General features: G+C 38.5%; 3 non-coding genes across 3 annotated transcripts; 1 reads left to right on the forward strand and 2 right to left on the reverse strand.

The window, feature by feature from the left end:
* Positions 1-6,486: 6,486 nt before the first annotated feature.
* Positions 6,487-6,652, reverse strand: LOC142237301 (U1 spliceosomal RNA). The gene has a single exon (XR_012722438.1). It is a non-coding gene; the product is annotated as a U1 spliceosomal RNA (small nuclear RNA).
* Positions 6,653-18,936: 12,284 nt separating this feature from the next.
* On the forward strand, positions 18,937-19,102 carry LOC142237309 (U1 spliceosomal RNA). Its single transcript, XR_012722445.1, has one exon. It is a non-coding gene; the product is annotated as a U1 spliceosomal RNA (small nuclear RNA).
* A 2,323-nt stretch (positions 19,103-21,425) lies between these two features.
* LOC142237311 (U1 spliceosomal RNA) lies at positions 21,426-21,591 on the reverse strand. The gene has a single exon (XR_012722447.1). It is a non-coding gene; the product is annotated as a U1 spliceosomal RNA (small nuclear RNA).
* Positions 21,592-21,664: the final 73 nt, after the last annotated feature.

Genomic DNA, 21,664 nt, shown 5'->3' on the forward strand with positions numbered 1-21,664 from the left:
AGAATTTTTCTGAATTATTAAAGTCAAGTTGACCTTAGTCCAAACATTTTTTCTTTCATGTTATGATACCCATTTTTAAGTGAAATCACTTAATTATAAGGATAATACGACTTCATTGAAAAGTTTATTGACTTTTGGACAAGGAAAAAAACTTTATGGTAGAGAATTGCGTCTTCCGTGCTAAGCAAAATTTGTATTTTAAAGACATGAAATCTTTGACCTCACGACAATATTTTTTTCAGTGTACGAAGCCAGTTCGGAAACTTCTTAGCCTACCACAAAAAGCGCGGTATAAACAAAATAAAGTTGTGTTATGAACACATGTTGAATTTTGTTTCGATCTGGCAACTCCTTTATATAGAAACAGGTGTTCAAAAAAGACACATCCAAAGTTTTTTTACAATGGAAAAATTAGAAATGCGTGCTGTCATTAAATATTTACATAAAAAAGATTTATCGGGACAAGAAATTCATAATGACATGGTGAATGTGTTAGGTGAAAGTGCTCCTTCATATGCAACAGTAAAAAATTGGGTTACTGAATTCAAACGTGGTCGTACAAGCATTGAAAATGAACCACGTACTGGACGTACAAAAACAGCAACAACAACAGAAATTGTAGCTAAAGTGGATGATATGGTATTAAATGATCGACGAATAAAAGTGCGTGAAATTACTAAAATCATGGGCATCTCAAATGATCGAGTCCATTTAATTTGAAAAAGATGAAAAAGCTTCCTGCAAGATGGGTGCCGCATTTGTTAACAGTACAATCCAAACAATGAACTGAAGCTGGAGGAAGTCCCCAAAGAAGGCAAAAACAATTCAATCGGCTGGTAAGGTTATGGCAACGGTTTTTTGGGACTTCAAAGGTATTTTATTGATTGACTATCTGCAAAAGGATAAAACAATAAATTCAGAGTACTATTGCAACCTTTTGGATCAATTAAATGTACAAATTCGAGAAAAACGAGAAAAAAAACACAAAAAAAAAATAATTTTTCATCAAGAGTGTTTTAACAATGGCTAAAGAGTGTTTTAACAATGGCTAAAGTCAACGAATTAAAGTACGAGTTGCTTGACCAAGGGATAGAATTGCTAGAAACGCGTTAGACTAAGTGTATTGAAGTTTCAGGAGATTATATTGAAAAATAAAAATATTTTTGAAAAACTTACTATTCTCTTTCATTGATAGGCTAAGAAGTTTCCGAACCGCCCTCGTAGTATTGTTGGATTTTGCATCTTGAGTATAAAACTAAAAAGCGTTTAAAAATATATGACCATATAGAAAATAATTTATTTATTATTGCTAGAAGTGTTCTTTAACTTTTCTGCATATGAGGGATATATTTTAACACTTTATTTTAAAGTCGTTTTTTATTTGAAACATAAAATAATCTTCCCTTGTAGTCGACAAGAGCAAAGACAAAATCTATGGAACCGTGAATGTTTTTTTTCCAGTGTGGGTTTAGATACCATTTCAATCACAGAAAATCGAATGAAAATTTCGCGTTGTAGGTCTTGGGTCAGGTTTTATTTTTTTTGGACAATTTTAACCCCAATACTCGAATGTGCACAAGAAGTGGGATATTAGGATTGAGCTATATAATAATATGGGCCGATATGGACCACATTTTCCGCCATTTTGGTCCGATCGGACCAAAATTGGTCCAAAATATTTCTAATTTTTAAATTTGGTTCGATGGTCGGACCAAACGGAAATTGGTCCGTTTTGGTCCATTTGCATAAATTTGGTCAAAATTATAAATTTTTTAAATTAAAATTTTTTATTACATATTCAATAGTATCTACGCACTGAAAAAAATATTGTCGTGATGCCGAATATTTCATGTTATTAAATACGAATGCGAATTTTGCTTAGCACAGAAGACTCATTTCTCTGATATAAAGTTTTTTCCTTGTCGAAAAGTCGATAAACTTTCCAATGAAGTCGTTTTGTCTTTATAGTTAAACGATTCGACTTAAAATTGGGTATCCTAACATGAAAGAAAATTTCGTTTTACTTAGTTAAGTCAACTTGGCTTTAATACTTCTGAAAAAAATCTGCAAAATTAATGAAATCATCTATACACTGAAAAAAAGCATGCCCGGTTCCAAAGATTTTGTCTTTACTTTAAAAATTTTGGTATTGATTCCGAGCCAAAGAAGCGGAGAATACAAGTAAGGATACTTTTAAGACACAATTCTCTTTTAAATTTGGGTTTTGTGTACTTGCTTCTAGGAAGCAAATTTTAATTTTTCGCTTTTTCAGCTTTTTTTCTTCATATGCTATCAAAGTCCTTTAAAAACGAGTTAACGACAACTTTATTTTCCAAATTAAGACTTGACTTCCAGTAGAAATTATGATATGTTTCAAGTAATAAACGTCTTTAAAATGAAGTGTTGAAAAGTATGTCCTATATTTGAACGATTTTTTGCTTTGTAGTCAAGATGCCAAAAGGCAACAAATTTAAAGACAATTTCATTAAATTTAAAGAATTTTTCTGAATTATTAAAGTCAAGTTGACCTTAGTCCAAACATTTTTTCTTTCATGTTATGATACCCATTTTTAAGTGAAATCACTTAATTATAAGGATAATACGACTTCATTGAAAAGTTTATTGACTTTTGGACAAGGAAAAAACTTTATGGTAGAGAATTGCGTCTTCCGTGCTAAGCAAAATTTGTATTTTAAAGACATGAAATCTTTGACCTCACGACAATATTTTTTTCAGTGTACGAAGCCAGTTCGGAAACTTCTTAGCCTACCACAAAAAGCGCGGTATAAACAAAATAAAGTTGTGTTATGAACACATGTTGAATTTTGTTTCGATCTGGCAACTCCTTTATATAGAAACAGGTGTTCAAAAAAGACACATCCAAAGTTTTTTTACAATGGAAAAATTAGAAATGCGTGCTGTCATTAAATATTTACATAAAAAAGATTTATCGGGACAAGAAATTCATAATGACATGGTGAATGTGTTAGGTGAAAGTGCTCCTTCATATGCAACAGTAAAAAATTGGGTTACTGAATTCAAACGTGGTCGTACAAGCATTGAAAATGAACCACGTACTGGACGTACAAAAACAGCAACAACAACAGAAATTGTAGCTAAAGTGGATGATATGGTATTAAATGATCGACGAATAAAAGTGCGTGAAATTACTAAAATCATGGGCATCTCAAATGATCGAGTCCATTTAATTTGAAAAAGATGAAAAAGCTTCCTGCAAGATGGGTGCCGCATTTGTTAACAGTACAATCCAAACAATGAACTGAAGCTGGAGGAAGTCCCCAAAGAAGGCAAAAACAATTCAATCGGCTGGTAAGGTTATGGCAACGGTTTTTTGGGACTTCAAAGGTATTTTATTGATTGACTATCTGCAAAAGGATAAAACAATAAATTCAGAGTACTATTGCAACCTTTTGGATCAATTAAATGTACAAATTCGAGAAAAACGAGAAAAAAAACACAAAAAAAAAATAATTTTTCATCAAGAGTGTTTTAACAATGGCTAAAGAGTGTTTTAACAATGGCTAAAGTCAACGAATTAAAGTACGAGTTGCTTGACCAAGGGATAGAATTGCTAGAAACGTGTTAGACTAAGTGTATTGAAGTTTCAGGAGATTATATTGAAAAATAAAAATATTTTTGAAAAACTTACTATTCTCTTTCATTGATAGGCTAAGAAGTTTCCGAACCGCCCTCGTAGTATTGTTGGATTTTGCATCTTGAGTATAAAACTAAAAAGCGTTTAAAAATATATGACCATATAGAAAATAATTTATTTATTATTGCTAGAAGTGTTCTTTAACTTTTCTGCATATGAGGGATATATTTTAACACTTTATTTTAAAGTCGTTTTTTATTTGAAACATAAAATAATCTTCCCTTGTAGTCGACAAGAGCAAAGACAAAATCTATGGAACCGTGAATGTTTTTTTTCCAGTGTGGGTTTAGATACCATTTCAATCACAGAAAATCGAATGAAAATTTCGCGTTGTAGGTCTTGGGTCAGGTTTTATTTTTTTTGGACAATTTTAACCCCAATACTCGAATGTGCACAAGAAGTGGGATATTAGGATTGAGCTATATAATAATATGGGCCGATATGGACCACATTTTCCGCATAAAATTATGGGTGCGAAGCAACACTACAGCAAATTCGGAAACCTATTGTATTCTCTCAAGTAGGGTCTACATGGGGCAAAGGCAATATAAACCAAATGCGTGACTGTTGTGGTCTTTAATTTCCTCTAAGTCGGAAGCTTAAATCAACTTTTTGTAATATTGAATTTCGACTTTTGATGTCAACTAAAATTGACTTTAAAATTCGACCTTGTCAAAAAGTCTATTTTTTCAAATTTAAAAAAACATTGATAAGTCGACGTTTTGATTACTATGTCAGCCGCTAAATCATATCAGTCCTTTCTGGTTTACTTTACTTTTTTTTAATAAAAGTACTATATACAACAATAAAATAAGTTTTAAGGCATTTTTCTACGAAATTGGAAATTTGGTCCGTTGGAGGGAATTTTGGTCCGATTTTGGAAAAAATTTGGTCCAAAATAAAATTTCGTTGTGGCAACGCTGTATGGGAAACATTTAAATCTGAAGCAATTTTAAGGAAACTTCGCAAAAGTTTATTTATGATTTATCGCTCGATATATATGTATTAGAAATTTAGGAAAATTAGAGTCATTTTTACAACTTTTCGACTAAGCAGTGGCGATTTAAAGAGGAAAATGTTGGTATTTTGACCCTTTTTGTCGAAATCAGAAAAACCTATATATGGGAGCTATATCTAAATCTGAAGCGATGTCAACCAAATTTGGCACGCATAGCTACAATGCTAATTCTACTCCCTGTGCAAAATTTCAACTAAATCGGAGTTAAAAACTGGCCTCTGTGGTCATATGAGTGTAAATCGGGCGAAAGCTATATATGGGAGATATATCCAAATCTGAACCGATTTCAACCAAATTTGGTACGCATAATTACAATGCTAATTCTACTCCCTATGCAAAATTTCAACTAAATCGGAGCAAAAAAATTGGCCTCTGTGGGCAAATGAGTGTAAATCGGGCGAAATCTATATATGGGAGCTATATCTCAATCTGAACCGATTTGGCTGATATTTTGCAAGTTTTTCGAGACTCATAAAATATTCGGATGTACGGAATTTGAGGAAGATCGGTTGATATACACGCCAATTATGACCAGATCGGTGAAAAATATATATGGCAGCTATATCTAAATCTGAACCGACTTTTTCCAAAATCAATAGGGATCGTCTTCGAGCCGAAACAGGACCCTATACCAAACTTTAGGACAATCGGACTAAAACTGCGAGCTGTACTTTGCACACAAAAATACACCAACAGACAGACAGACAGACAGACAGACAGACGGTCAGTCAGAGAGACAGACAGACAGACAGACGGACATCGCTAAATCGACTCAGAATTTAATTCTAAGCCAAACCGTATACTAAAAGGTTGGTCTATGATTACTCCTTCTTGGCGTTACATACAAATGCACAAACTTATTATACCCTGTACCACAGTAGTGGTGAAGGGTATAAAAATCATACAATTGGATAATTTCTTCTACAATGTTTGTATTACAGAAAAAGGTGCTAAGAACTAAAAAATCTCGTGGAAGTGAGAAAGATGTGGGGGAATATACAATTGGGCAGAAACAAAATTTTGAGCAATCAGGTCGAAAACCTATGTTGTTAGCACCTATATTACCTGTCTATTTTCATAATTCATTATGATTGTAAATATATAAATAAATAAATAAAATTTTGAGCACAATATTGTTTGGGAGAATTTTTTTAAGCATATAATATTTTTGGGTGCAAAATGCTTCCAAACATATTATATGTTCACATAATAACATATTGTTTTTTGGAAGACAACATTATTGAATTTGGATGCAAAAATACAAAATGTTTGGAACTTAGACTACCCAAACATATATTGTTTAGACCAATATGCTTTCAAACATATTATATATTGGAAGAGATCAAACATATAAATGTTTGGGCAATACCCAAAAATGTATATGCTTGAAGCAAAATATGTTTGGGAGTATATGTTACAGAAGCGATTTTTTTGTGAGCGTGTAGACAAGGCTGTAAATAAATATGAACCGATTTGAACCAACATCGGTTAAAAATTGCAGAGTTGGCAGCTAAAACAAAATCTCATACCCCCGAGGTGACCAACTTTCAACGCCTACAAGTTCACTCACAGAAAACATTATGTTGATACCTTTATCCGTTCAAAAGTTAGAGAATTATTTCCAAAAAAAGCGATTTGGAACCATGACCCAGAACATGTATACGTTATGGCGTCTGGAAAGAATATTTTGATGTGTATGGGATATGAATAACATATTAGAACAGTTTTTGATTTTTACTCAAGGTCACTTTTTGTGTTTTCTAATTTAGTTGTTTGAAATGTATTGAATTAGGTCGGGACGGCGCGAACGCCATTCCCGGCTATCAAAAATTGCACGCACGAGTTATTCACATTAGGAATAATCGCAGGGGTCAACTCAATCGAAAGTGCAATGATCAAGTCTCGCCCTGGAGGAACCGCCTTCGTGATCACGGTTAACCTCTACGCCAGGTAAGTATGCTTTCCTCAACACAGATCAGACTATTCATACGATATACGCCATGAAGCCAATGAGACTTATTAGGATGTATGATTTGTTTTCCCAACGTACATTTCATATTGAAATACACATTTTCATAGTAAAACAAGTAAGGAAAGTCTAAAGTCGGGCGGGGCCGACTTTATTATACCCTTCGCCACTTTGTAAGTCCACATTTTCGATACCATATCAAATCCGTCCAATGTGTTGGATGCTATATGAATCCATACACATATATTCTGTATATCTGGGCAGATCTGTACAGAGTTCTGCAATACTTATAGATTTTACATTTAAGTCGGCTAATGCGCTGAGGTGGAACATAATGTTAGTAAAAAAATATGGGAATTTAAATATGAACCAATTTTGAGGCAACTTCGCAAAAGTGTATTTATGATTTATCGGTCGATAGATGTTTGATAAGTTTTCGACTTAGCAGTGGCGATTTGATAAGGAAAATGTAGGTATTTCGGCCAGTTTTGCCTAAATCGGAAAAACATATATATGGAATCTATATCAAAATCTGAACCGACTGCAATCAAATTTCACATGCATAGTTACTATGTTGAATCTACTCCCTGTGCAAAATTTCACGTAAATCGCATAACTTTGACCTCTGTGGTCATATGACGGAAAATCGGGCGAAAGATATATATGGGAGCTATATCAAAATCTGAACCGATTTCAACCAAAATAATCACGCATATGCAGAACCTTAATTCTACTGCCTGTGCAAAGTTTCAAGTTCAATTATACTTCCTCTGCAAAATTTCACGTAAATCAGAGTAGCACTTTTGCTTCTGTGGGCATATTAGTCCAAATCGGGCGAATGATATATATGGGAGCTATATCTAAATCTGAACCGACTTCAACTAAATTTTGCACACTTAACGATGCTATAAAACGTACTCCTTGTGCAAAATTTCAAGCAACTCAGGGCAAAACTCTGGCTTTTGAGGCCATATAAATCCAAATCGGAAGAAAGATATATATGGGAGCTATATCTAAATCGGAACCGATTTTAACGAAATTAAGCACACTTAACGATACTATTAAACGTACTTGTTGTGCAAAATTTGAAGCAAATCAGGGCAAAACTCCGGCTTTTGGAGCCATATAAGTCCAAATCGGTCGAAAGATATATATGGGAGCTATATCTAAATCTGAACCGATTTCAACTAAATTTGGCACAATTAACGATACTATTAAACGTACTCCTTGTACAAAATTTTAATCAAAACAGGACAAAACTCTGGCTTTTGAAGCCATATAAGTCAAAATCGGACGAAAGATATATAGGGGAGCTATATCTAAATCTGAACCGATTTCAACTAAATTTGGCACAATTAACGATACTATCAAACGTACTCGTTGTGCAAAATTTTAAGCAAATCGAGCAAAACTCTCGCTTTTGGGGCCATATAAGTCCAAATCGGACGAAAGATATATATGGGAGCTATATATAAATCTGAATCGATTTAGGTGATATTTTGCAGTTTTTACGGGACTGACAAAATATTCAGATGTACAAAATTTGAAGAACGTCGGTTCATAAATACGTGAAATATGATCAAATCGGTGATAACTATATATGGCAGCTATATCTAAATCTGAACCGATTTTTTCCAAAATCAATAGCGATTGTCTTCTACCCGAAGAAAGACGTTATGTCAAATTTGAGGACGATCGGACTTAAACTGCGACCTGTACTTTGTGCACAAAATTACATATACAGACAGCGGACGGACGGACAGACAGACAGACGGACATCGCTAAATCGACTCAGAATTTAATTCTAAGCCGATCGGTATACCAAAAGATGGGTCTATGACAATTATTTCTTGGCGTTACATACAAATGCACAAACTTATTATACCCTGTACCACAGTAGTGGTGAAGGGTATAATTATTCACAAAATCAAAAACTTCACCAGGCATATGACCCAATAAGAAATCTCACGATTTGTGCCATTTTATGGGGGATGAAGTGCATGAGCCTTTGAATGAGGGTTGGTGATCGAAGAAGCAATCTTGTCGATTTATGCCGTTTAGGTGAATACGAGTATTCATTTAATTCGGATTGACGTCGACAATAGTATGCATTTGTATATGTTATCTAGCCATGCCTGGAATATCATCGGTGCACAACTCATGAGAGTTCAAAGATTTTTTGTCTCGTACACACCGACAGCAAATAATGTATGGTTCAACAATTTTGCTCTTCGATGCCATACTCGCTTGTTCATTTATAGATATGTTGACCAGATATGTTCTGCTTATAGTCTTATGAGGTACTTTTGATGGGTACGAGTATGTGAAGTATATGACACTAGGTTAGGTTAGGTTAGGTTAAAGTGGCAGCCCGATTAAGATTCAGGCTCACTTAGACTATTCAGTCCATTGTGATACCACATTAACTAAAAGTACCTATTACATATGGGCACTTCTAGTTTTAACCGCTGAACCTTCTTGATTATTTTTCTTTGTTGAACCAACCAGATTGTTCCAAAAACAGTAGCAGACTGCTTAAGTTAACGTTTTCCAGATCCGCCAGTAATCTGAAGCTATATGCTCCTAAAAGTTGCTTGCGCTTTACACAAAATGCAGGACACTCACACAAGAGGTGTTTAATTGATTCTTTTTCCTCCGCATCATGACAGCTCATACAATAGTCATTATACTTCGCGCCAATAGTTTTTGCAAAATCGCCTATCAGGCAGCGACCCGTTATAGCAGATATCAGGAGTGATATCTGACGTCTCGAGAACATTAGCATATCTAGTGTGCGGTTTAAGTTGAAATGGGGCCATATTTGCTTGGTGTCGTTACAACCCTTGCAATTCTCCCATCGAACATTTGCCATCATAACAGCCTTCTCACGCAGCATGAGCTTGCAGGTAGCTAGGGGCATACCAACAAATTCTAGTTCCCCTGGAATATGTAAGGTAGTCCCTAGCCTTGCCAACTCATCCGCTTCGCAGTTCCCCGGTATGTTCCTATGGCCAGGCACCCATATTAGGTGAATATTGTACTGCTCAGCCATCTCATTGAGAGATTTGCGGCAGTCGATGGCCGTTTTCGAGTTGAGGAACACAGAGTCCAAGGATTTTATTGCAGGTTGACTGTCTGAGTATATATTAATGCCCACATTTTTTGGAACATTACTTCTCAGCCAATTCGCCACCTCTCTTATTGCTAATATTTCAGCCTGAAAAACACTACAGTGATTAGGTAATCTTTTCGCTATTCGAAGTTCCAGATCATTAGAATATACTCCGAACCCCACTTGTCCATCCAATTTGGAGCCATCAGTGTAGAAATCTATATATTCTTTATTCCCCGGGGTCTGTGTGCACCACGCCTCACTGTTGGGGATTAGAGTCTCAAACTTTTTGTCGAAAAGTGGACTCGCCAAAGTGTAATCCACTACGTTAGGCACATCTGGCATTGTTTTGAGGACAGAACTGTGACCGTAACCTTTTTCCGACCACAGCGATAGTTCGCGCAACCGCACAGCCGTTGTTGCAGCTGACTGTTTGGCCAAAATGTCTAAAGGCAATAGATGCAGCACGACATTAAGGGAATTTGTTCCTGTCTTGCTGAATGCGCCTGAAATACACAAACACGCCATACGCTGAACTTTATCTAAACAAGTCGGTTTCTGAAGTGCCGGCCACCAGACTACAACACCATATAGCATTATAGGTCTAACCACTGCCGTGTATAGCCAATGCACAATTTTTGGTTTCAGTCCCCACTTTTTTCCTATTGCCTTTTTGCACGAGTACAAAGCTACAGTTGCCTTTCTCGCCCTTTCTTCAATATTAAGCTTAAAGTTCAGCTTCCTGTCCAAAATAACGCCAAGGTATTTTGCACATTCACCAAAGGGAATTTCAATACCCCCTAAGGAAATAGGCCTAACCGTGGGAGTTTTGCGATCGTTGCAGTACATGACTAATTCTGTCTTTGCAGGATTTACCCCAAGACCATTGTCTTTCGCCCATTTCTCAGTCATCCGGAGGGCCCTCTGAATAATATCTCTGATTGTGGATGGGAATTTTCCCCTGACTGCCAGAGCCACATCATCTGCGTATGCCACCACTTTTATCCTTTCTTTTTCTAGAGTAACCAGAAGGCTATTTATAGCAACATTCCAAAGAAGAGGTGATAGGACTCCTCCTTGGGGAGTGCCTCTGTTCACATACCTTTGTATGTTTGCTTGTCCTAGTGTGGCTGAAATACGTCTCTTCATTAGCAGTTCGTCTAACAGCCTGAGTATACATGGATCAACATTCAGAGTTGTCAGTCCATTTAATATCGAGCTCGGATGGACATTATTGAACGCCCCTTCGATGTCTAGAAACGCCACGATTGTGTATTCTTTGACAGATAGTGAGCTTTCAATAAAGCTGACTAGTTCATGTAGTGCGGTCTCAGTAGACCTGCCCTTCGAGTATGCATGCTGTCGTTTCGAGAACAAACTTGAATCGATGCTAGTTCTAAGATAAATATCTATCATCCTCTCCAGAGTCTTAAGTAGGAATGAGGATAAGCTGATTGGTCGGAAATCCTTCGCCCTCGAGTGAGAGGCTTTTCCCGCTTTAGGTATGAAAACGACTTTTGTTTCCCTCCACTTTCCTGGGATATATGATAAGTTGATACATCCTTTATATATCACCGACAACCAGGGGATAATTTTGTCAGTTACAGCTTGTAACTCCGCCGGAGTAATTCCATCAGGTCCAGGGGATTTGAATGGTCCAAAGCTATTTAGCGCCCATCTTATTCTAGTTTCCGATACAATTTCCTCGACAGGAAACGACCGCTGAGCAACTGTGGCACCGCCAGTACATGGTTCAACCGTCTGATTTCCAGGAAAATGTGTGTCCAATAGTACCTCCAGCGTCTCCTTACTGGACGTTGTCCAATTGCCCTCCGATGTTTTAATGAAACCTGGAGCGGAGTTGGTGGATGCTAGAACCTTCCGTAGTCTGGAAGCCTCGGACGTATTCTCAATACTGCTGCAGTAAGCATTCCAAGAGTTATGCTGAGCCTTTCTCAGTTCTCGCTTGTATCCTCTCAGATTCTTCTTGTAAGCGTCCCAGTCCTCAGGGGCTCTGGTGGACTTTGCCTTGTTAAAGAGCTTCCTGCAGGATTTCCTCATATTACTTAATTCCGTAGACCACCATGGTGGTCGATGTTTCCCCCTTGGCTTTCCTCTAGGGCATGCAGCTTTCAGTGAGATGTTGAAGGCCTTAGTAATCCGCTCCACTGCGTGTTCGATATCTTGCACATTTCTCATATTTGTCTCTGTTATTTCCGGTATCATCATATTGAACGATTCCCTATACCTATTCCAGTCAGCTTTCCTAACATTTGGCGGAAATATGATCTTGGTGATATGAACATCAAATTTGAAACTGATGTAGCGATGATCTGAGAAGCTGTGTTCACTTAAAACCTGCCACTCAGATATCATTTCATTCAGTTCTTGCGAGGCCAAGGTGATGTCCAAAACCTCTTGCCTGTTTTTAGTGACAAAGGTTGGGACATCTCCCTTGTTGCAAACTACCAGATTAGTACGCAAAATAAACTCTATTAGCGACTCTCCCCTTGCATTAGTATCACTACTTCCCCATATACTATGATGTGCATTCGCATCGCATCCCATAATGAGTTTCGTCCCTGTTTTCAGTGACTCCTCCACTAAGGTCTTAACGGCATATGGAGGCATCTCCCTGTCATGTCCCATGTAGACCGAAGATACCCAATATTTGCATTTGGCTATTTCTAAACTTGCAACGACAGTGTCTGTATTGCACATTAAAGGAAGCAGAAACAAGTTGAGCTCGTTTTTAGCAATTATACAGGCTCGATTTACATCATTACCAGTATACTGCAATAGTTTGAACCCCGGAGTACTTAATTCACATATTTTGTTTTTATAAACATATGGTTCTTGAATAAGAACTATATCTATGTCCCCTTTCATCAGGAGAACTTTTAAGGCAGCACATGCAGCCTTACAATGATGAAGATTTATCTGGAGGATCCGTAGGACCATCGAGATTTTCAACAACCGTCACATCAGCCGCTTCGATCGAGTCATCAAGAATGTCCTCTTCAGAGATATCGGTGACTCTCGCAATAACCATAGGTTCGACTTTGGTGAGTTCTGAGGCAATAGAAGCCTCCTCACGCATACGGTATCTATCCATGTCTTCAACTTTGGTATCTCCCTCGACTTCGCAAGAGGATCCGCTTACTTCTGATTCAGACAGAGGCTTGTCCATTTCTGAATCCTTTAGCTGATCGTTTTTATACACCTTCATTTGGATATAATGAAAGCCATAACATACACGGCCCTGGGACTTTGCCAGATGTGGCAAAGACTGAGTGTTCAATATAAACACTGCATGCCGTCTTGGTCCATCCACTTCATCCAAACGGCCAACCTTCCAATCAGCTGTTGGAAGATCTGGATTGCATCGTTTCAGTCTATTTAAAATAGATTCAGGGTCAGAAGGGTTTGCAGGTATCCAGGCATGTGCTCTAGGTCTAGCCGGTATGTCTTTCTTCTCGACTAACTCTAGAGCAGCTCCTTCCCAAACTTCACCAATTAGTATCAGAGCAGCTTTAAAACATTCTATAGACCTCTGGTCCTCAAATGCGACTAGCTTAAATCGTCCTTGATACCAACCAGCCTCTTGGTGTCGAGGATCTGGGCCGGGAAACTTTTCCAGTACCTGTGAGTAGACGACAGATAGAGCATTCTCAATTTCCCCCCATGTTTGCTTTGGAACCATACCGTCCAATGCTCCTTTATTAATGATAGCCATCACAAGGCTATCTTTAGCAACTGAGGCAAACGATCTTTGATCCCTTTTGGAGGATGGCAGCTCATCCGGCGATCGTTCCCTTTTTCCAGTCTCAAGAATTCCTTGAGCCCATTTTAAGGAATCGCTTTGTTTAGCCGACAACGTGCTTGGGTCGACTGATCCTAACTTCTTTAGGATAAACAAAGCATTTCTGCGTTCCTTGAATCTCTTTCGTGAGGGATTACCTCCTTTTGATGTCGTTACCTTAGAAAAAGTTCGACTTGTCAGTGTGTCGCCACCTGTCGACCCGTCTACAGGTCGACTAATTGGGCCTAACTCTTGGTCATTGCCCAGATTTATAACTCCAGTCGATACCCGTCCACTGGGCCCTGAAGTTAGCAACCCAGTGGATGACTTGGAATTTCGCTGCATGGTGGCTTAATATCCGTGTAGAAATCTATATATTCTTTATTCCCCGGGGTCTGTGTGCACCACGCCTCACTGTTGGGGATTAGAGTCTCAAACTTTTTGTCGAAAAGTGGACTCGCCAAAGTGTAATCCACTACGTTAGGCACATCTGGCATTGTTTTGAGGACAGAACTGTGACCGTAACCTTTTTCCGACCACAGCGATAGTTCGCGCAACCGCACAGCCGTTGTTGCAGCTGACTGTTTGGCCAAAATGTCTAAAGGCAATAGATGCAGCACGACATTAAGGGAATTTGTTCCTGTCTTGCTGAATGCGCCTGAAATACACAAACACGCCATACGCTGAACTTTATCTAAACAAGTCGGTTTCTGAAGTGCCGGCCACCAGACTACAACACCATATAGCATTATAGGTCTAACCACTGCCGTGTATAGCCAATGCACAATTTTTGGTTTCAGTCCCCACTTTTTTCCTATTGCCTTTTTGCACGAGTACAAAGCTACAGTTGCCTTTCTCGCCCTTTCTTCAATATTAAGCTTAAAGTTCAGCTTCCTGTCCAAAATAACGCCAAGGTATTTTGCACATTCACCAAAGGGAATTTCAATACCCCCTAAGGAAATAGGCCTAACCGTGGGAGTTTTGCGATCGTTGCAGTACATGACTAATTCTGTCTTTGCAGGATTTACCCCAAGACCATTGTCTTTCGCCCATTTCTCAGTCATCCGGAGGGCCCTCTGAATAATATCTCTGATTGTGGATGGGAATTTTCCCCTGACTGCCAGAGCCACATCATCTGCGTATGCCACCACTTTTATCCTTTCTTTTTCTAGAGTAACCAGAAGGCTATTTATAGCAACATTCCAAAGAAGAGGTGATAGGACTCCTCCTTGGGGAGTGCCTCTGTTCACATACCTTTGTATGTTTGCTTGTCCTAGTGTGGCTGAAATACGTCTCTTCATTAGCAGTTCGTCTAACAGCCTGAGTATACATGGATCAACATTCAGAGTTGTCAGTCCATTTAATATCGAGCTCGGATGGACATTATTGAACGCCCCTTCGATGTCTAGAAACGCCACGATTGTGTATTCTTTGACAGATAGTGAGCTTTCAATAAAGCTGACTAGTTCATGTAGTGCGGTCTCAGTAGACCTGCCCTTCGAGTATGCATGCTGTCGTTTCGAGAACAAACTTGAATCGATGCTAGTTCTAAGATAAATATCTATCATCCTCTCCAGAGTCTTAAGTAGGAATGAGGATAAGCTGATTGGTCGGAAATCCTTCGCCCTCGAGTGAGAGGCTTTTCCCGCTTTAGGTATGAAAACGACTTTTGTTTCCCTCCACTTTCCTGGGATATATGATAAGTTGATACATCCTTTATATATCACCGACAACCAGGGGATAATTTTGTCAGTTACAGCTTGTAACTCCGCCGGAGTAATTCCATCAGGTCCAGGGGATTTGAATGGTCCAAAGCTATTTAGCGCCCATCTTATTCTAGTTTCCGATACAATTTCCTCGACAGGAAACGACCGCTGAGCAACTGTGGCACCGCCAGTACATGGTTCAACCGTCTGATTTCCAGGAAAATGTGTGTCCAATAGTACCTCCAGCGTCTCCTTACTGGACGTTGTCCAATTGCCCTCCGATGTTTTAATGAAACCTGGAGCGGAGTTGGTGGATGCTAGAACCTTCCGTAGTCTGGAAGCCTCGGACGTATTCTCAATACTGCTGCAGTAAGCATTCCAAGAGTTATGCTGAGCCTTTCTCAGTTCTCGCTTGTATCCTCTCAGATTCTTCTTGTAAGCGTCCCAGTCCTCAGGGGCTCTGGTGGACTTTGCCTTGTTAAAGAGCTTCCTGCAGGATTTCCTCATATTACTTAATTCCGTAGACCACCATGGTGGTCGATGTTTCCCCCTTGGCTTTCCTCTAGGGCATGCAGCTTTCAGTGAGATGTTGAAGGCCTTAGTAATCCGCTCCACTGCGTGTTCGATATCTTGCACATTTCTCATATTTGTCTCTGTTATTTCCGGTATCATCATATTGAACGATTCCCTATACCTATTCCAGTCAGCTTTCCTAACATTTGGCGGAAATATGATCTTGGTGATATGAACATCAAATTTGAAACTGATGTAGCGATGATCTGAGAAGCTGTGTTCACTTAAAACCTGCCACTCAGATATCATTTCATTCAGTTCTTGCGAGGCCAAGGTGATGTCCAAAACCTCTTGCCTGTTTTTAGTGACAAAGGTTGGGACATCTCCCTTGTTGCAAACTACCAGATTAGTACGCAAAATAAACTCTATTAGCGACTCTCCCCTTGCATTAGTATCACTACTTCCCCATATACTATGATGTGCATTCGCATCGCATCCCATAATGAGTTTCGTCCCTGTTTTCAGTGACTCCTCCACTAAGGTCTTAACGGCATATGGAGGCATCTCCCTGTCATGTCCCATGTAGACCGAAGATACCCAATATTTGCATTTGGCTATTTCTAAACTTGCAACGACAGTGTCTGTATTGCACATTAAAGGAAGCAGAAACAAGTTGAGCTCGTTTTTAGCAATTATACAGGCTCGATTTACATCATTACCAGTATACTGCAATAGTTTGAACCCCGGAGTACTTAATTCACATATTTTGTTTTTATAAACATATGGTTCTTGAATAAGAACTATATCTATGTCCCCTTTCATCAGGAGAACTTTTAAGGCAGCACATGCAGCCTTACAATGATGAAGATTTATCTGGAGGATCCGTAGGACCATCGAGATTTTCAACAACCGTCACATCAGCCGCTTCGATCGAGTCATCAAGAATGTCCTCTTCAGAGATATCGGTGACTCTCGCAATAACCATAGGTTCGACTTTGGTGAGTTCTGAGGCAATAGAAGCCTCCTCACGCATACGGTATCTATCCATGTCTTCAACTTTGGTATCTCCCTCGACTTCGCAAGAGGATCCGCTTACTTCTGATTCAGACAGAGGCTTGTCCATTTCTGAATCCTTTAGCTGATCGTTTTTATACACCTTCATTTGGATATAATGAAAGCCATAACATACACGGCCCTGGGACTTTGCCAGATGTGGCAAAGACTGAGTGTTCAATATAAACACTGCATGCCGTCTTGGTCCATCCACTTCATCCAAACGGCCAACCTTCCAATCAGCTGTTGGAAGATCTGGATTGCATCGTTTCAGTCTATTTAAAATAGATTCAGGGTCAGAAGGGTTTGCAGGTATCCAGGCATGTGCTCTAGGTCTAGCCGGTATGTCTTTCTTCTCGACTAACTCTAGAGCAGCTCCTTCCCAAACTTCACCAATTAGTATCAGAGCAGCTTTAAAACATTCTATAGACCTCTGGTCCTCAAATGCGACTAGCTTAAATCGTCCTTGATACCAACCAGCCTCTTGGTGTCGAGGATCTGGGCCGGGAAACTTTTCCAGTACCTGTGAGTAGACGACAGATAGAGCATTCTCAATTTCCCCCCATTTTTGCTTTGGAACCATACCGTCCAATGCTCCTTTATTAATGATAGCCATCACAAGGCTATCTTTAGCAACTGAGGCAAACGATCTTTGATCCCTTTTGGAGGATGGCAGCTCATCCGGCGATCGTTCCCTTTTTCCAGTCTCAAGAATTCCTTGAGCCCATTTTAAGGAATCGCTTTGTTTAGCCGACAACGTGCTTGGGTCGACTGATCCTAACTTCTTTAGGATAAACAAAGCATTTCTGCGTTCCTTGAATCTCTTTCGTGAGGGATTACCTCCTTTTGATGTCGTTACCTTAGAAAAAGTTCGACTTGTCAGTGTGTCGCCACCTGTCGACCCGTCTACAGGTCGACTAATTGGGCCTAACTCTTGGTCATTGCCCAGATTTATAACTCCAGTCGATACCCGTCCACTGGGCCCTGAAGTTAGCAACCCAGTGGATGACTTGGAATTTCGCTGCATGGTGGCTTAATATCCCACCACACTTGAAATTCGTAGTAGGTACCTATTACTATGAGTTTATCCGCTATTGAAAAAACACGTCCGTTCCGTTCGACGGTTGACACTAAATATAACCGTTAAACAAGTATATACAGCAGTCAGTTCGGCTCAGAATGGTATGACAGTTGTCTTCTTTTCGGTGTCCCTTTAACCGAATAAAGAACCAATCCCGGGTTTTCCAACAAAAAGAGCCTAAAATAAAAGAGTGTTTCTCCTTTAAAAGACTGTTAAAACGGAATTTAAAACATAATACATTAGAAGGTAGAATTGGAATTTGTTACTACAATTCCATTTAGTTTAACCGAAAATCTTTTATTCTTTTAAATTTGAAGTTCAATTATTTCATATCACATTAAACCTTTCACTTTTTGTTATTTAGAGTAGTTACCAGAATCTTTGATTTCCATATTATTTATATTTGTAATAAAGTTTTACTTCACTGGCACATGTTGAGGACAGTTTGAAAATCCCAGCAACTAACTACTACTAAGTTTTCTGAGATATGAAAGTATTTTTATGGCATGACGGTAATAAGTATACAATTTTAAATTTTGACCAAAAGAAACAACCAAAATAGACCATATATGCCAACTACGAATAGGCACATTCATTGTAATGTTTTTACCGTTCCTGGTCTATAACTATGCGTATAAAAAGGAAGCCACTGTGAGAAGTCATCACCAGCTACCTGGCTGTATGTCTTATCTGGGTATTTAACACAAAGGCTACAAGAAACGTTCGGTATATTTGTTTGCACTGACATCCGAAGGTTATTCAACATGCAATGACATTCACTCAACATCTCTTTTAAAGACGGATGCATTTCAACCCTCACCCAACCCTCGTCATCTATTGTCCAGTCATTCAGAATTTGAATGTTTACATTTTTTCTTTCTTTCACAGCGCAAATGTGTGTTTCAATGTCAAATTTACGTTGAAAAAATAAGTCGAACTTCCTTATAATTCTCATTGGGTTCGTAGCATACGTGGTATAAATAGTTTGGTTTGTGTTGAGGAAAGCATACTTACCTGGCGTAGAGGTTAACCGTGATCACGAAGGCGGTTCCTCCAGGGCGAGACTTGATCATTGCACTTTCGATTGAGTTGACCTCTGCGATTATTCCTAATGTGAATAACTCGTGCGTGCAATTTTTGATAGCCGGGAATGGCGTTCGCGCCGTCCCGACCTAAGTAATACATTTCAAATAATCGAGATAGACTGTTAATGTACATAAGTAATGAACTTGTGCATGCTGAAACTATTAAGTTTGAAGTATTACAATCAATTGATAGCACTTGATTGATCAAGATTTTATAAATTTTGATCATGTGTGAAAGGAATCTCTTATTTTGGTACGGATTTCGAATAAAGTGTTGTACTATTTTCTCAAGTCCATAATACTGAAAATATTTAATACTACATCCAGTTACGCTTGACTTTCAGATAAGTTTCGTTAATAACATTTTTACACAATTTTTGTATAAAATTTTGATCAACCACACTGAAAAAAATATTGTCGTGAGGTCAAAGATTTCATGTCTTTAAAATACGAATACAAATTTTGCTTAGCATAGAAGACGCATTTCTCTAAAATAAAGTTATTTTCCTTGTCCAAAAGTCGATACACTTTTCAATGAAGTCGTATTGTCCTTATAATTAAGTTATTTGACTTAAAAATGGGTATCTTAACATGAAAGAAAAAATTTATAGGCTAAGGTCAACTTGACTTTAATAATTCAGAAAAAATCTTTAAATTTAATGAAATTGTCTTTAAATTTGTTATCTTTTTGCATCATGACTACAAAGCAAAAAATCGTTCAAATATAGGACATGTTTTTCAAAACTTTATTTTAAAGAAGTTTTTTACTTCAAACATAGCATAATTTCTACTGGAAGTCGAGTCCCAATTTGGAAAATAAAGTTGGCGTTAGCTCGTTTTTAAAGGACTTTGATAGCATATGAAGGAAAAAGCTGAGAAAGCGAACAATTAAAATTTGCTTCTTAGAAGCAAGTACACAAAACCTAAATTTAAAAGAGAATTGTGTCTTAAAAGTATCCTTACTTGTATTCTCCGCTTCTTTGGCTCGGAATCAATACCAAATTTTTTAAAGTAAAGACAAAATCTTTGGAACCGAGTATGCTTTTTTTTTCAGTGCAGGGGGCTAATCACGGCATTCGATATCGAATTCATAATCGTATCGAAAAAATGTCAATACGAGTTTGGATCACGGTATTCGATCGAAATTTGATGCAATTTCTCTAGCATTGCCAACAGCAAAAAAACGAAGCGGAACAAAATGAAACAAGTATATACGGCCGTAAGTTCGGCCAGGCCGAATCTTATGTACCCTCCACCATGGATTGCGTAGAAACTTCTACGAAAGACTGTCATCCACAATCGAATTACTTGGGTTGTGGTATCTTAAAACTTCTTAACATCGTTTTCTAAATTGTGAGTTAGTCCATACGTGTTATATAAATATTAGACAAAAAAGGTATGTATAGGTAAGTCTACAAATAATTACGAATCAATATGGATCGGTTTATATGGGGGCTATATATGATTATGGACTGATATGGATCACTTTTGGCATGGTTGTTAAATATCATGTACTAGGTTAGGTTAGGTTAGGTTAAAGTGGCAGCCCGATTAAGATTCAGGCTCACTTAGACTATTCAGTCCATTGTGATACCACATTAACTAAAAGTACCTATTACATATGGGCACTTCTAGTTTTAACCGTTGAACCTTCTCGATTATTTTCTTCTGTTGAACCAACCAGATTGTTCCAAAAACATTAGCAGACTGCTTAAGTTAAGGTTTTCCAGGTCCGCTAGTAATCTGAAGCTATATGCCCCTAAAATTTGTTTACGCCTTACACAAAATGCAGGACACTCACACAAGAGGTGTTTAATTGATTCTTTTTCCTCCGCATCATGACAGCTCATACAATAGTCATTATACTTCGCGCCAATAGTTTTTGCAAAGTCGCCTATCAGGCAGCGACCCATTATAGCAGATATCAGGAGTGATATCAGACGTCTCGAGAACATTAGCATATCTAGTGTGCGGTTTAAGTTGAAATGGGGCCATATTTGCTTGGTGTCGTTACAACCCTTGCAATTCTCCCATCGAACATTTGCCATCATAACAGCCTTCTCACGCAGCATGAGCTTGCAGGTAGCTAGGGGCATACCAACAAATACTAGTTCCCCTGGAATATGTAAGGTAGTCCCTAGCCTTGCCAACTCATCCGCTTCGCAGTTCCCCGGTATGTTCCTATGGCCAGGCACCCATATTAGGTGAATATTGTACTGCTCAGCCATCTCATTGAGAGATTTGCGGCAGTCGATGACCGTTTTCGAGTTGAGGAACACAGAGTCCACGGATTTTATTGCAGGTTGACTGTCTGAGTATATATTAATGCCCAAATTTTTTGGAACATTACTTCTCAGCCAAATCGCCACCTCTTTTTTTAGTGTAGATTATTTGAAATGTATTCACTTAGGTCGGGACGGCGCGAACGCCATTCCCGGCTATCAAACATTGCACGCACGAGTTATTCACATTAGGAATAATCGCAGAGGTCAACTCAATCGGAAGTGCAATGATCAAGTCTCGCCCTGGAGGAACCGCCTTCGTGATCACGGTTAACCTCTACGCCAGGTAAGTATGCTTTCCTCAACACAAACCAAACTATTTATACCACGTATGCTACGAACCCAATGAGAATTATAAGGAAGTTCG

This window comes from Haematobia irritans, chromosome 4 (genome assembly GCF_050003625.1).
Source record: "Haematobia irritans isolate KBUSLIRL chromosome 4, ASM5000362v1, whole genome shotgun sequence".
NCBI classification, from domain to species: domain Eukaryota; kingdom Metazoa; phylum Arthropoda; class Insecta; order Diptera; family Muscidae; genus Haematobia; species Haematobia irritans.